Genomic DNA, 14,443 nt, shown 5'->3' on the forward strand with positions numbered 1-14,443 from the left:
AGCGCTGTACAGTGCCCCGACAGCCCAGGTACTTAACGCGGGATTCCTATCGAACCCATTTAGTATCTCCAATGGCACGAGACAGGGATGTCCCCTGTCCCCGTTGCTGTACGTTCTGGCCCTAGAGCCGCTGGCATCAAGGATTAGGCAACATGACTCCATACACGGGGTACGCATTGGGGACAGGGAATACAAAGCAAATCTCTTTGCTGACGACGTGCTCCTGACCCTGACGCAACCACTGATCTCAATGCCGCACCTACTGATGGCAATAAAGGAATACGGGGACAGCTCATATTACAAATTGAACGTGACTAAAACCCAGGCCATGGGAATTGGGATACCTCACGACGTATTACAGGTGTTGCGGGAGAAGTTTGTGATGGACTGGAGGGTGGACTGCGTCTCCTTCCTGGGAATTAAGTTAACAAAGACAATAGGTGGACTATTCAAGGCCAATTATGAAGCCCTACAAAAAGAGGTGGAGGCCAGTCTGTCCTTATGGGGAGGTAAATATCTCTCCTGGCTGGGCCGGATGGCAGCATTTAAAATGTCCATCCTCCCTAAACTACAATACTTATTTCGAACACTGCAAATAGACCTACCAACCTCATTCCTAAACAAAACACAGTCGATGCTCACCAAATTCGTGTGGGCGCACAAAAGAGTGAGAATAGCTGCTAAATACCTGTATCGACCCATTCACCAAGGGGGTCTAGCTCTACCGAACATCAAACTCTATTACCAGGCGACATTACTGGCCCCAGTGTTAGGGATACAATCCACATCACACACTCCACAATGGCTGGAGATAGAAGACCACTGGCTCCAGGGGACAGACCTCCGCAGACTGTTGTGGGTACCCAAACCGCTGCGACCCAACCAACCTAACATCTTATCAACCACGAAAACACTGGTGACGACATGGGACAAAACACACAAATCACTGCTATCTATGTCACCGTGGTCACCGGCAACGCCCTTATCATGCCTACAAGTAGCTAATAACACATTTGACCACAGAGAGTGGACTAACAGAGGCTGCACGCATGTAAGAGATATATTAGAAGTACAAAAGATACTACCATTCCCTACCATCCAGGGAAAATTCAATTTGGTCCCTAAATTGATATTCCCATACCTCCAGATAAAATCCATGCTAGGGACCCAAACGTCCACAAGAGAGGGGGAGACTACACTCACAGAGTTTGAGAGGACCTGTTTGAAATCAAAGCAGAGAAAGGGCTTGATCTCCCTATGCTATACACTCCTTAATGTAGGGGACCCTGTACACCTTGACAGATTCAGTGATGCCTGGCAGGCGGACATTGGGAAGCATTTTGATGCAACCCAGTGGGAACGCGCGACCATGGCCCATAAGGGAAAGACTACATGCACGTCACACCTAGAGCTAATGCGTAAGATATATTACAGGTGGTACATGGTACCAGTGAGACTGGCGAGAATATATCCGGGAACATCAACCAAGTGCTGGAGGTGCGGTGAGGCAGACGGTACTATGTACCATATATGGTGGTCTTGTGGGGTACTCCGACCTTATTGGGAGATGGTAGAAGACATACTAAGCTTAATAATAGAGGGCAACTTCAGGATCACACCAGAAATGTGTTTACTATTCATGAACATAGACAAAGTCAGGGGAGACGATGCAATTCTGGTCTTCCACACGCTAATAGCGACACTGACGCTCATAGCCAGAGAATGGAAGACAGAAACGGCCCCGTCAAAACTGGCCCTAACCAGACAAATTTCCACCAACCTCCAATATGAACTCACGGCCAGGAGAAATCAGGGTAACGCAGGAAAGTTTGAGGATGCTAACACCAGGTGGGAAGGTATAAAAGCGTCATGGGAGATTAGGGACAGAGACTAACAAATATATAGAACCAGCCTGACTCGAGGAATTTATCAGGCCAGGAGTATGAGACCCCACGAGACTAAGGGGAATCCAGGGAACTGGACCCAGTGGGGAAGAATGAGATCAGGCAAGTGTCAGACTAGACGAATCAAGGTGGCGAAGAGAGGTTACACAAATAAGGAAAGAACAGTAAGCAACCGGTAGGGAGAGCGGGCATATTACTACCTTCCCCCCCCCCCCCCTCCCCTGGAAACGTCAATCTAGAACAAGAGTGAATCTTCAGCTAGTACAAGGAGGATACATGAGGGAGTCCATAGACAGGGCTGGTTAACAGATAGGCGTATGCGCAGGGCTCAATAAGGGAGCAAGGGAGCGAGGCAAATACAAAAAAAAAAAAAAAAAAAGTGAAAAGCTAGGCCTTGTGAAGTTATAAAAAAGTGTAACTATGTACCCTTGCATGTTGTAACGTATTATGTAAAACTGGAAGACATGTAAACCAAGATCTGAGATGTTTCCTCCCCCCCCCCCTTTTCTTCCTTCTGTATCCCAAGTTTGCTTTGAAAGTGAAAAATAAAAATTGTCAAATTGAAAAAAATTATACAAATTACAATGGACATTGTGCAGTCATGAATATCGAAAAGAAGAACAACCTGGTATATATAAGAAAAATCAATTTGTGATTAAACACAAAAGGGACATTAAAACTACTAATTTTTCCATTAAAACATTTATGCAAACATTCAAAATGGATACGGAACACATCATTACGAATTCTTCCGATCACAGACAGAATCTAACGATCTTAGAAAAAAATGCATTGAAAGATCTACAAGCAGACCCGAGTATTATCATCCGTCAGGCGGATAAAGGGGGTGTGATTGTCATTTTGTCGTATGATCGGTATAAGAAGGAAATTATGTGACAGCTTGCAGATCGGCCTACTTATAAAAGACTTAAGTTTGATCCAGTTAATAAATTCAAAACGAGAATTTTACCACATGACAGGAAGCTTCATATTTGCATATCTTTCTTTACTGAAAACTCCAGCAGCATAGAAACAGTAACAACCAATCAGAGAAAAGATATGCTGCCCATAAAAGGGCCTGTCTATGACATAATTTCCTCTTTCTTTGCTGCTCCAGCCATCAACAGGTCAGAGTAATTTTTCCTACTGCTTCATTTACGTTTTATTTATCTTGATATTCATTATTGTGTACTGTTTTATTCTAGTTTAACATTACATTGCCCTGACTACTTGTACCCGTTTTCCCCTCTCTATACCTAACTGTCCCTGTTAGTTTGCTCTAAGTTCTTCCACTTTTCTCGGTGATCCGCGGGCGGCGCGGCTTCCCGTGCCTTGCTCGCCCCGCGGACCTGCCCTTTTTCGGTCGCACAGGGGCTGGTGGGGACGGGTGGAGGGTAGCCGGGGTTTACTTTTTGTGTTCTTTTACTGTTTGCCGCGTTCGGTATCTCGCTCGCGGCCGCGAACGGGAACCCCTTCCTCACGCGGCCGGCGGCCATCTTGGATCTTGCATATCGCGAGATCCGCGGCGGCCGTCTCTCTCCTTCACGGCGGTCTGGTAATCACCCGACCGCCGCCACGATACCAGGGATTGCCCTCTGGGTGTTTCCCCGCTCTCTTCCCTAGCCACCTTCATTTAAAAAGGCAGGGAAAATCACGTTCACAATACTACCCCAAAGGGGAAGTTTATTTTTTCGTTTTTTACTCAGTATATCTGCCCCAGTGAGGCAAGGAAATAAGTGCATGCATATATATACACATGTATTTGAAGGCTCGTTATCATATAAGTTTGCATTGTCCTTACACAGGACACATAACAATTTAAAGAGACATATGCTATATTTGCATCCCTCAGGGGATTTTGGTGGTATTACTTTATCCGGTCAGGGTATTTGCATATGGTTACCCTACACAGGGTCATATTTCATTACTGCACCAAAGGGTGAAATTTATGTGGGTGTCCTCTGAGTATTTTTGCATGGCACACCACCTGGGGTGACCCCCCAGATACGCATGCAGGGCGATACGGCCCATTTTTTTGGTTGATGTGGGTGTCCTCTGGTTTCCACGGCACACCACCCGGGGTGAACCCCGAGAATATGCACGAGGGCTTACCTAATTCTAGAAAATTTAGCCCCTCTGGATAAGATTACGTGCATAAAAGCCTTCTATACATACAACCCCTACCCGGGTAACCCCGGTCGTAGCGGGACCCGACTAATATTGTCTATATTTGCATACGATAAACAACCACGGTTCTCCCCACTGAACCTTGTTCTCGCCCCACATGTCTAACGATACATCTGATCATGGAAGATGCACAAAACAACCCGGACTTTCAGGCCATGATCAATGCCGCCGTGGCAGCTTCTGTGGAAAAGGCCCTCTTGCGAGCCCTCCCCCACAGCCATGGTGACACTAGCCCTCCAGAACGCATAGAAGCGTCGGGCTCAGAGGTGTCCAAGGCCAAGAGACTCAGAAAGCCTTCGAGCCCCCCCTCCGCCAAGGCGAAGGGCAAGATGCCCGTCAAACGGGTCAAGAGCGCGGACCGACAACCCGCACCCTTCGCACCCCTATCCTCGGACGAGGACGATGCCTATGGCCCACACCCCCTGAATGTGGTGGACGAATGGCAAAGGGACGGCTCACCCTCGGACGACGAGGAATGGCAAGACCTACCACCCACTTCTTCGGCTTATGTCAAGGAGACCTTTTTGGACAAAGAGGCCGACGACAACCACACCACTGGTCCATCCGGAGATGGTGTCTTTATGGATGATCAGGGGATGCTGTTATTTGACCCGCGTACCATCCGACACCCTCGCTCCTCTGAGTGGACACTGCCAGAACATCTGGCAAAATTTATACATTACTGGCTGCGCAAGCCATTGGAAAAGGAGGTACGGACGCGCCTCCGGGCCGAATGCCCCAGGCCACTGATCCCCGACAAAGTGGCACTAACTCCAGAATTCGATGACACTATGGTGGTGTTTATGTCACGCTCGGGCAGAGACCCACGCAAAGGGGTGGAAAAGGGCATGAAGGCGGCACAAGACAAAGTGCTGGATCTGCTGGGCCCCATAGCTAAGATGCTATATTTCGCTGACATGGCCCTCAGCCAAGACTCGCAACTGGACCCTCATGTCATACGCGAATGGGCCCAACGCGCAATATGTCTGCTGGGCAACGCTAACGCCGCACTTTGCGTCGAGAGACGCAGATCGGCGCTGATCAGAATCGACAGCAAGCTCCTGGAACTGGGAGCCAAGGAATTTGGACCAAAGGCCCAGGGTCTACTATTTGGCGATGCTTTCATCACAGAGCTAAAGCGACATGTGAACTTATTCACGACCTTAAACAAGGCCCAGACCTCCCTCAGGCAGGTGTTCCACACTCCTCCCACAAGAGGTGTTTTTGGAAGGGCTTTCCGACAGCGGAACCGTGCCTCCAGCCGATTTTGGACCTCAGGTTCCAGGTCGTTTCCACAGACTTCAACCTTCTTCCCGTCCTCATCTCAAAGGCCCTCTACGTTCCGAGGTGCAGGGAAGACCAGAGGTTTCAGGGGCCGCGGACGCGGACGCTTCAATAATGGTGAGTCCTTCCGTACAATCCTATGTCCCAAAGTTTATTGCAGGCAACCTGTCTTCTTTCTTCCAGAACTGGGAACAGATTACCAAAGACGCCTGGGTTCTCCAGACGGTCCGCGGCTTCGTAATAGACTTTGCCGCGCAGCCCGTCCAAACCACTCTCCCCCTCCTGATCCACATGTCGGCAGACCAAAACCGACTGGTGTACGAAGAGATTCACACGCTCTTCGAGAAGGGCGCGATTCAATACGCGCCAGACGGGGGAGGCTTTATAAGCAATATCTTCTTGGTCAAGAAGAAGACAGGCGAGTATCGGCCGGTTATCAACCTCCGACAGCTAAACACCTTTGTGGTCTACAGACACTTCAAGATGGAAGGTATCCATCTTCTACAAGACCTTCTCGTCAAGAACAACTGGTTTACATGCCTGGACCTCAAAGACGCGTATCTCACGGTCCCTGTGGACAAAGATTACCGTCAGTTTCTCCGCTTCAGATGGAGAGGACAAGTATGCCAATTTACTTGCCTGCCATTCGGCCTCAGCTCGGCTCCGTGGTGCTTCACGAAGCTATTGAGACGGGTGATGGCTCGCATCCGTACAAAGGGCATACGCTGTCTCGTATACTTGGACGATTTGCTGATTTTCTGCGAATCCGCGTCCAGGCTACGATCGCAGACGAGATTTGTAGTTCACTTACTGGAGTCCCTGGGATTTGTGGTGATGAGGCAAAAGTCGTCTCTCTCTCCATCCCAGTCGGTACAATTCCTGGGCTTCGACATCGATTCGAGGGAATGCGTACTACGCCTTCCCTCGAAAAAGATTGCCTCAATAAGGAAGGAAATCAGGCGAGTCTTGAAGATGGACTCGATACCGCTCAGGATGCTCGCTCGGATTGTAGGACTCCTGTCCTCATCCATTTAGGCGATATTCCCGGGCCCTCTACACTACAGGGCCATGCAACGGCTGAAAGCGGGATAACTGCGCACCGGACATTCCTACGACCACTGGATCCCACTCACTCGGGAGGTGAGATCAGAACTGCGATGGTGGTTGCTACACATACAAGCCTGGAACGGCAAGGCGATCTTCGGCCCCTCCCCGGACTTCATCGTGCAATCGGACGCCAGTTTGTGGGGATGGGGCGCCAACTGCTCAGAGGCCTCCACGGGGGGCCCATGGCAAGGAGAGGAGACCGACCTACACATCAACTGCCTGGAGTTGATTGCGGGTTCCTTCGCCATACGCAGTCTGGCCAAAGACAAGTCGAATTGCTGTATCCTTCTCCGCATGGACAACATCTCAGCGGTGCAATACATCAACCGCCTGGGCGGAGCGAGGTCCAAAGACCTGACCGAAGCTACGAAGGACATTTACAGCTTCTGCATACGGAGGAACATCACGATACAGGCGGAATATCTCCCAGGGGTCTCCAACCTGACAGCGGACTGGTTCTCCCGGCACTGGAGAGACACCAGCGATTGGACGCTCAACAGGGAGGTATTTCAGACACTGCGACAACGGATGGGTCCGCTATCAATAGATCTGTTCGCCTTAAGGACCAACCACCAACTACGGAGATACTACAGCTGCCTTCCGGACCCGATGGGCGAAGCGGCGGACGCATTCCCTCAGGACTGGCCCTCACACGGAGCCTACGCCTTCCCTCCATTCTCAATGATTCCACGAGTACTACGGTACTTACGCACCCACAGGACTTCGATCCTGCTCATAAAGCCCCTCTGGCAGAGTCAACCGTGGTTCCCGGACCTCCTGGAGATGTCCCACGACAATCCCGTTCTGCTTCCGACTTTCCCACTCCTTCAGTCGGGACCTCGAGGAGAACCTCACCCCCTCGTCCTGGAAGGACAACTGGAACTAGTGGCTTGGACGATTTCAGGGGTTCCTGGTTTATACGGCCTATCGCAATCTACTAAAGACCTCCTTTGGGATTCATGGGCTCCGGGCACCAGGAGATGTTACATCTCCGCATGGTCAGCCTGGAGTGATTGGTGCGTGGAAAGGGATTCCGATCCCTTTACTGCCCCTGTCCCGCTGATACTCAACTACCTTGCTCATCTCTTCTTGACAGGTAGATCATTCAGATCCCTTAACGTGATCAGATCGGCCATCTCAGCGGCACACATCCCAATACAAGGCAGACCGGTGGGTCAAGATCCACTGGTATGTCGTCTACTGCGAGGTGCCAGACTGACGAGACCCCCAGCACCTAAATACTCCAACCTCTGGCAAGTGAATGGAGTGCTGGATTTCCTGAGAGGTTGGCCGGACAACCCGTTTCTATCTCTGAAACAACTCTCAGCAAAACTGGCCCTTTTGCTATGCCTCGTCTCTTTCCGACGGGTGTCTGACATTAGGGCCTTTGACGTGGATGGTTTCTCTCTCACTCCAGAGGGAGTCACTTTTTCCATTGCAAGATGGACTAAATCAGATACGTCCTCTATATCCTACCCATACTTCGAATCAGAATCCAAACTGTGCGTTGTCAAGACACTTAAGAGATACGTAGAAATCACAGCCACCCTCCGGCGCTCCTTGACGGGTCAACTGCTGATTTCCTACGTGAAGCCTCACGGCCCAGTGTCTACGACCACCCTGGCCAGATGGGTTCGCTGGTTACTACAACTGGCGGGAATCGAATCTAGTTTTGGAGCACATTCGGTCAGAGGGGCGGCAGCATCCCAAGCGTTCTTGGCAGGCGCCTCCCTAACCGACTGTAACGGACCGTTTCGCTCAGAAGGGGATAAAACCCAGTTTAGGCGATAATCCCCTTTAGATAGACCAGCAGCTACTATAAGCACCAATTCCCCGAACTCCAAACTGCACGTATTCACCAACTCTCGAACAGCAGACACACGAACCCTGGAAGCAGCCGAACAGGAAAAGCAATACGAACAGCTTACACTCCTGGCAGTCGGCATACAGTCAAATTCCCCCCAAGAATGAGACAACACTTCAGCTTCAGGGTTAAGCAGGAACTCATTTACTCAGGGCTACCTGCCCAGTATTTATGCAGGTCTCCCACATGGTGGACACTCCCCTAGGGGACCAAATGGAAGACTGTAACAAAGGACAGACATAAACCAATTACAGACACACAGCAGTAAACATTCCCACAATGCATCATGGCTTCCTCCCTTCTGCCCTGGAGATAATTGTAGAAGTAATCCAATTATCTCCCAGGACAAAGACAAGACTCCACAACACATGTGGGGACCTAAATACAGTATTATGCTTTAAAATATGTTACTTTTAATACATTAAACACAGACATGTAACATATCCCCAGATAGCTCAGGTCTGGGTGCACATTATTAGGTGAATGGCACCCAGACCACACGAATACAGTTTATTTTTTTTTTTTAAATATGTTTGTAACGGATCAACTGGCACCCCGACTGGGTAACTCCGTTGAAAGATGCTCCTAGCGCTTCCAGAGGACTCCAAGCACTCCACCAGACACCATAAGCACCGCATGCTGCAGCTATCTCCCTTCAGAACGAGCAGGAACAAGCTCTTACAAGAGCTCAGTGATTATAGCAAGGGAATATGCCTAGCATAGCAATCCCTTGTAGCAGATTCCCCCAATAAGAGACAGGACTCAAGTTGAGGGTAAAAATAGAACTCTCTGGCTGCTAGCTTGCAGCCCTTTTTATTAGGTGCTCCCATGAAGGGGAGGGACACACACAGTAACGTACATTAACCAATCACACAATAGTTACATCCCACACATAGCCCTCCCCTCTACCTGTAAACTAATTATCTGTACACACAGGAAAATACAATTATCATAGGTAGGGAAAATACAGTTTTTACACAACATTCATAACTCCCAAAATATACATCACATTCGCATAAAAATACATATTCACAATCAATCCATTCAGGGGAATAACATATAAAAATGGCATGAATCAGATCAGGGGTTCAAAAGTTAGTAAAAGTATCTTTTGTTCCCCCTGGCTCAAACAGTAAAAGTAAAACATCCCCACAATGCATCCTGGCTTCCTCCCTTCTGCCCTGGAGATAATTGGAGAAGGAATCTAATTATCTCCAAAGACAGAGCCAAACTCCATTACCCACATGGCAGACAAAAAGACAGTAAAATACATAAAATTACATACTGATACATTTAGTACATAAAACACACATTTCTACATATCCCCAGATAGCTTTGATCTGACTGCACATTATTAGATGAATGGCACTCAGATCACACGAATAAGCCTTTCTGCAGGGAAAATAAACAGTTTAACCTGCAGGGCCATAGTCCAAAGGCAAGAGGCGGGCAAGCAGCCCCCTCCAAGGACACGTGGCGAGGTCGGTTTCGCCACAATGTCGGTTCCGCCACAATTTTCAATTATTTTCAATTTTTAGTGTTAGCAATCAGTGCGGACGCGCAGGTCCCAACAGGTAAGGTCCAAAACTTTCAGATGCATAGTTGAACATGTAAGCACAGAGTGGTGACACGCAGGTCACGTAGTGTCAGCAATGGCAGTTAATTGTTGGACTCGCACGTCCCATACACCCAAAGTATTTAGCAGTTTTCCGGTATGATAAATTGGTAGGTAGTGTGGACACGCAGGTCCCCTTGTACCCAAGGTTGGTGGTCATAATGAGGTACTACAAGCCCTATTCATGTATCGTTGCAGGTTCATGTGTTTGTCGTCTTGGCTCGTTGGCCTGTGGACGGCATGCGGTGGCATGGTAGGGTTACCTTTGGGGCGGGTGCGGATGCTAGTGAGGCTGGCAGGTTTCTGTGCGGCACAGCAATCCAAGGCCTCATGCCTTGTGGGTCTCGTACCTGTCGCCTGTCGTGAGGTGCATGTTTGTGGGGTATAATAGTGTTGCATGACTCGTAGACCAGTATCGCAGTGGCCAGTTGGCCTGGGTACTACGTTTAGGTGTGTCTCAGGTATCTGGGTTGGTGAGGGTCACTTCTAGTCTCGGGTCTCCTGCGTGTGTTTGTCGGTGATTGTGATTGGTGGGCACACGGTGCCTGGACCGTGTCTGCTTCGTCACTTACTGCCGTGTGGCGTCGTACCTGTTACGGTGTCGTGTGTGCGCAGCTGGGGTCCTACTTGTCAGTTCTGCCCTCATGTGTGGCCCCCTTCTGTGGGTAACGCTTCTGCGTGTTGTTGTGGTCCTGCGTGTGTCACTTTGTGTGCTGGTGATAGTCGTAGGTGGTCGTACATCAGATCTGAGTGTTGGATAGTGTGGGCTGTAGCGGTGTGTGTGTAGTGTGTGAGGATTTAGGGTGGGGGTTCTGTCTGTAGGAGGTCGGGTCTCTGTTGGGGTGTGTCATCGTCTGCAATCACTTGGGCCTCATATCTGAGCCTTTGTGCAAAGTCCGTTTTGGAAGTCGTCAGGAGCCAGTGTGTCCAGATTTCTAGGTACTTGTCGGAGGCGTTGGTGGCGCACATGTTGAGTTCTTCCACTGCTCTAAGTTCCTCCATTTGGGAGAACCAGGTCGTCAGTGGGGGCGTAACAGTCTGCTTCCAGAACTGTGGGAGCACCTGCTTGGCTACGTTTAGGATTCGTATGGTTAGTGATTTCTTGTAGCGTGATCTGGGGGTCTGTGTGTGGTGTAGGAGCATGGCCTCGGGTAGGAAGGGTGGTGGTGCGTCAGAAAATGTTTGGAGGAGACCGTGTATGCCCTTCCAGAAGGGTCGGATAGCCTCACAGTCCCACCAGAGGTGAAGTTCTGAGTGTTCTGGGTTAATAGCGTGGAGTGTGGTCGGGGTGCAGTACCAGTTTGTAAGGAGCTTAAACGCCGTTTCCTGTGTCTTGCTGAAGACTGAGCAGTGATGTGTTAAGTAGCACATCTTCTCCCAGTCTCCCTCAGTGAATGTTTTGCCGAGTGTCTGTTCCCATTTCCCCTTGAACTTCGGTAGTTCTGTCGGGGTCTCCCTCTGAAGTGTGGAGTAGAGGAGGGAGATCCCGTGTGGTTGGGGGTCTGGGTCCATGCAAAGGCGTTCAAACGTGGTGGGGTTTCTCGTCAGGGCCGTGCCTCCTGGAAGTGTACGGACATAACTGCGTAGTTGACTGTATTTGAGGTGGTGTAATAGTGTGGGGGTGGTTCCCTCCATTAAGTCAGGGAGTGGTTTGCAGTCCATCCCGTCAAGTAGGTGGTGTAGTTTGGGGTTGACATGGTGTAGCAGGTCTCTGAATGCGTTGGGGTCTGAGCCTGGAGGGAAGCTGTCGTTGTAAGTCAAAGGGAGGAGTGGGGATGGGTACGGCGCTAGTCTGTATCTTTTTGCTACCCTCCTCCACACCTGCAGCATTGCCGTGCAGGGAGAGCATTGTCCTCCCCTCCCCCCCCCCCACTTGCCATGGTAGGGTGGACAGTGGCCTCCCGGCCTCTGCTTCTTCCGCCTCTTTCCAGGGTTTGAGAATTTTCCCCTTTGACCACTCCATGACTCTCTGGAGGTGGCAAGATTCGTAGTACAGGGTGAGGTCCGGCATAGCTAGGCCTCCCCTGTCTTTAGGTAGCGTCAGCGTGGACATCCTGACTCTTGGCCTGCGTTGGTTCCAGACATATCTGCCCATTGCTTGTCTCAGGGTGGAGAAGAAGTGTCTGGGTACAATGGTCGGGAGGGCCTGCAGAAGATAAAGTAAGCGCGGGAGAAAATTCATTTTTATAACTTGGATCCTGCCTAACCAGGAGATATGTGGGTGGGCCCAGTCTGATAAGTCTCGTCTGAATCTGTCCAATAATGGGGCAAAGTTTTCTTTGTAGATGTCTGTAGCTTTCCTGGTCAGCCACGTACCAAGGTATTGGATCTTGCGGCCCGCCCATTGGAATGTGTGGCTCTGTCTCAGTGGGACGGCCCTAGCTTCGGGTACGCTAATATTTAGGACATAGGACTTAGAAAAGTTGATTTTAAGGTTGGAGATTGCCCCGTATTCCCTGAACGCTCTCAAGATGTTTGGTAACATGATCTCAGGGTTGGTGACAAAAAACAAGAGGTCATCGGCGTATGCCGCCACCTTATGCTGTGTGCCACCCTTTGTAATGCCCCCTATATCCGCGTTGTGCCGCACATGGGCTAAAAAGGGCTCGAGTGCCAGCACGAATAGTAGGGGGGACAGGGGGCATCCCTGCCTCGTGCCGTTTTGTATCGTTAGTGCTTGTGTCACGGCCCCATTGACAATGACGTGTGCCGTGGGCCCGTCGTATAGTGCCTCAATCCAGTTCCTGAAGTGGGGTCCCAGTCCAATGTGGGTCAGTGTATGGAACATGTATTGCCAGTTAACTCTGTCGAAGGCCTTCTCCGCGTCCGTGGACAGCAGGAGAAGGCCTCCGTCGCTGCCCCCCCGACAGTGCCCTAACCGTGTTGTCCCTCGCCTCCCGGCCCATTACGAATCCCACCTGGTCTGGGTGTATCAGGTGTGGGATGTGTGTTTGGAGGCGTGTGGCAAGAATTTTCACCAGTAATTTAACATCACTATTGATTAGTGAGATCGGTCTGAAATTACCGCAGTATTCCCTATCTTTGTCCCCTTTTGGGATAAGTGTGATGTGGGCGGTCAGTGCTTGTTTGGTGAGGCGATGTCCCTCTCGTAGTGTGTTTAGTGCGTCTAGCAGGGGGGTGTAGAGGTATTCAGCGAACGTTGTGTAGTATTTCAGTGGTAACCCGTCTGGGCCTGGGCTTTTGCCTTTCTTTGTCATTTTAATGGCCAGGGCTAGTTCATCCATTGAGATGGGTTCGTCCAGTTGGTTAGTGGCGTCGGTATCTATTGTCGGGAGGGGTTGTGACGTCAAGTAGTCAACGATTTTCGTCTGGAGGTCGGCTTTCGCCTTGTCCGATTGGGGCTGTGGGAGGGCGTACAGGTCTGAGTAATAGCCCCGTATTATGTCTGCAATTTTAGAGGGCAGGCGTTGCAGGGTGCCACTAGTGTCCCTCATTTTGTCAATATATGTCGTCTGTCTCTTTTTGGCGCGCATTCTGGCCAGAAGTTTCCCGCTCTTATTGCCATGGAGTAGGAAAAAGGCTTTATGTCTGACCACATCTCTGTGGTGTTTCGTGTGGAGTAGGCTGGTCAGTTCACGTCGTAGTTGCAGCAACTTTGCCTGGTGTGTCTGGTGTTGCGAATGTGGCGAAACCAACTTCGCCACTGTGAACTGGAGAAGCCTGGTTGATAGCCTCCTGCCCAGTGATTATGGTCCCTGGGAGATATTGCCCTTTAAGGGACTGAATTGGGGCTTATGGACTGCTACCATAATGTACTGACCCTTTCAGAACTACTTTTGGGCATGTGGATTGTATAATACTGTCCCTAGCCCTTTAAATACTTTGTGGACAGATTGGTACTTTTGTATATGGCACTTTGGACACATTCGAAGCTGTCGAAGCTGTCGAAGCTGTCGAAGCGGTCGAAGTTACCGAAGTTGTCGAAGTCGTCGAAGTGGCCGGTATCGGACAAAGGACCACGTGGCGGCGGCCATTTTAACTTCGAACACTGCCGACCCTTAACATCAACTCCACTTCGACACTTCGACTAAAGTCGAAGTACAGGCACACTTCGAATGGGACTTAGCCGTTTTTATGCCAGGAATTGACCGACCGCACAGCCCAAATCTATGGAACTCTTTTGGGCAAGAAAATGTGCTTGCGGTCGGTCATAAAAGGACTTCCGTGTAACTTTTGATCCACTGGAGGGATTTGCCTGAATTTTGGAAGTGTTTATGTTTAAAGTATGCTGAGTCTGAATATGTGATTTGTATGTGAATGTGATGTATGGTTTTGAAGTTATAGATATTGTGTAAAAGTTATGTTTTAAACTGTATAATAAGTGGATTATCTCTCAGGCTAAGGGGAGGGGATGTGTGGGTTGTACCATATCTCGGATTGGTTATGTTATGCCTCCCCCTGGGTGTGGCCTGTATGTGTGAAATGGAAATAAAAGCCAGGCTGGATGAGCCAGTCCAGAGT

At 49.8% G+C, this 14,443-nt stretch overlaps 1 protein-coding gene across 2 annotated transcripts in view; it reads left to right on the forward strand.

Moving 5' to 3' along the window:
• LPCAT2 (lysophosphatidylcholine acyltransferase 2) overlaps positions 1-14,443 on the forward strand; it is a 1,632,697-nt gene that overhangs the window by 795,460 nt on the left and 822,794 nt on the right. The gene's annotated exons all lie outside the window — the stretch shown is intronic.

Source organism: Pelobates fuscus, chromosome 12, assembly GCF_036172605.1.
Source record: "Pelobates fuscus isolate aPelFus1 chromosome 12, aPelFus1.pri, whole genome shotgun sequence".
Classification (NCBI taxonomy): domain Eukaryota; kingdom Metazoa; phylum Chordata; class Amphibia; order Anura; family Pelobatidae; genus Pelobates; species Pelobates fuscus.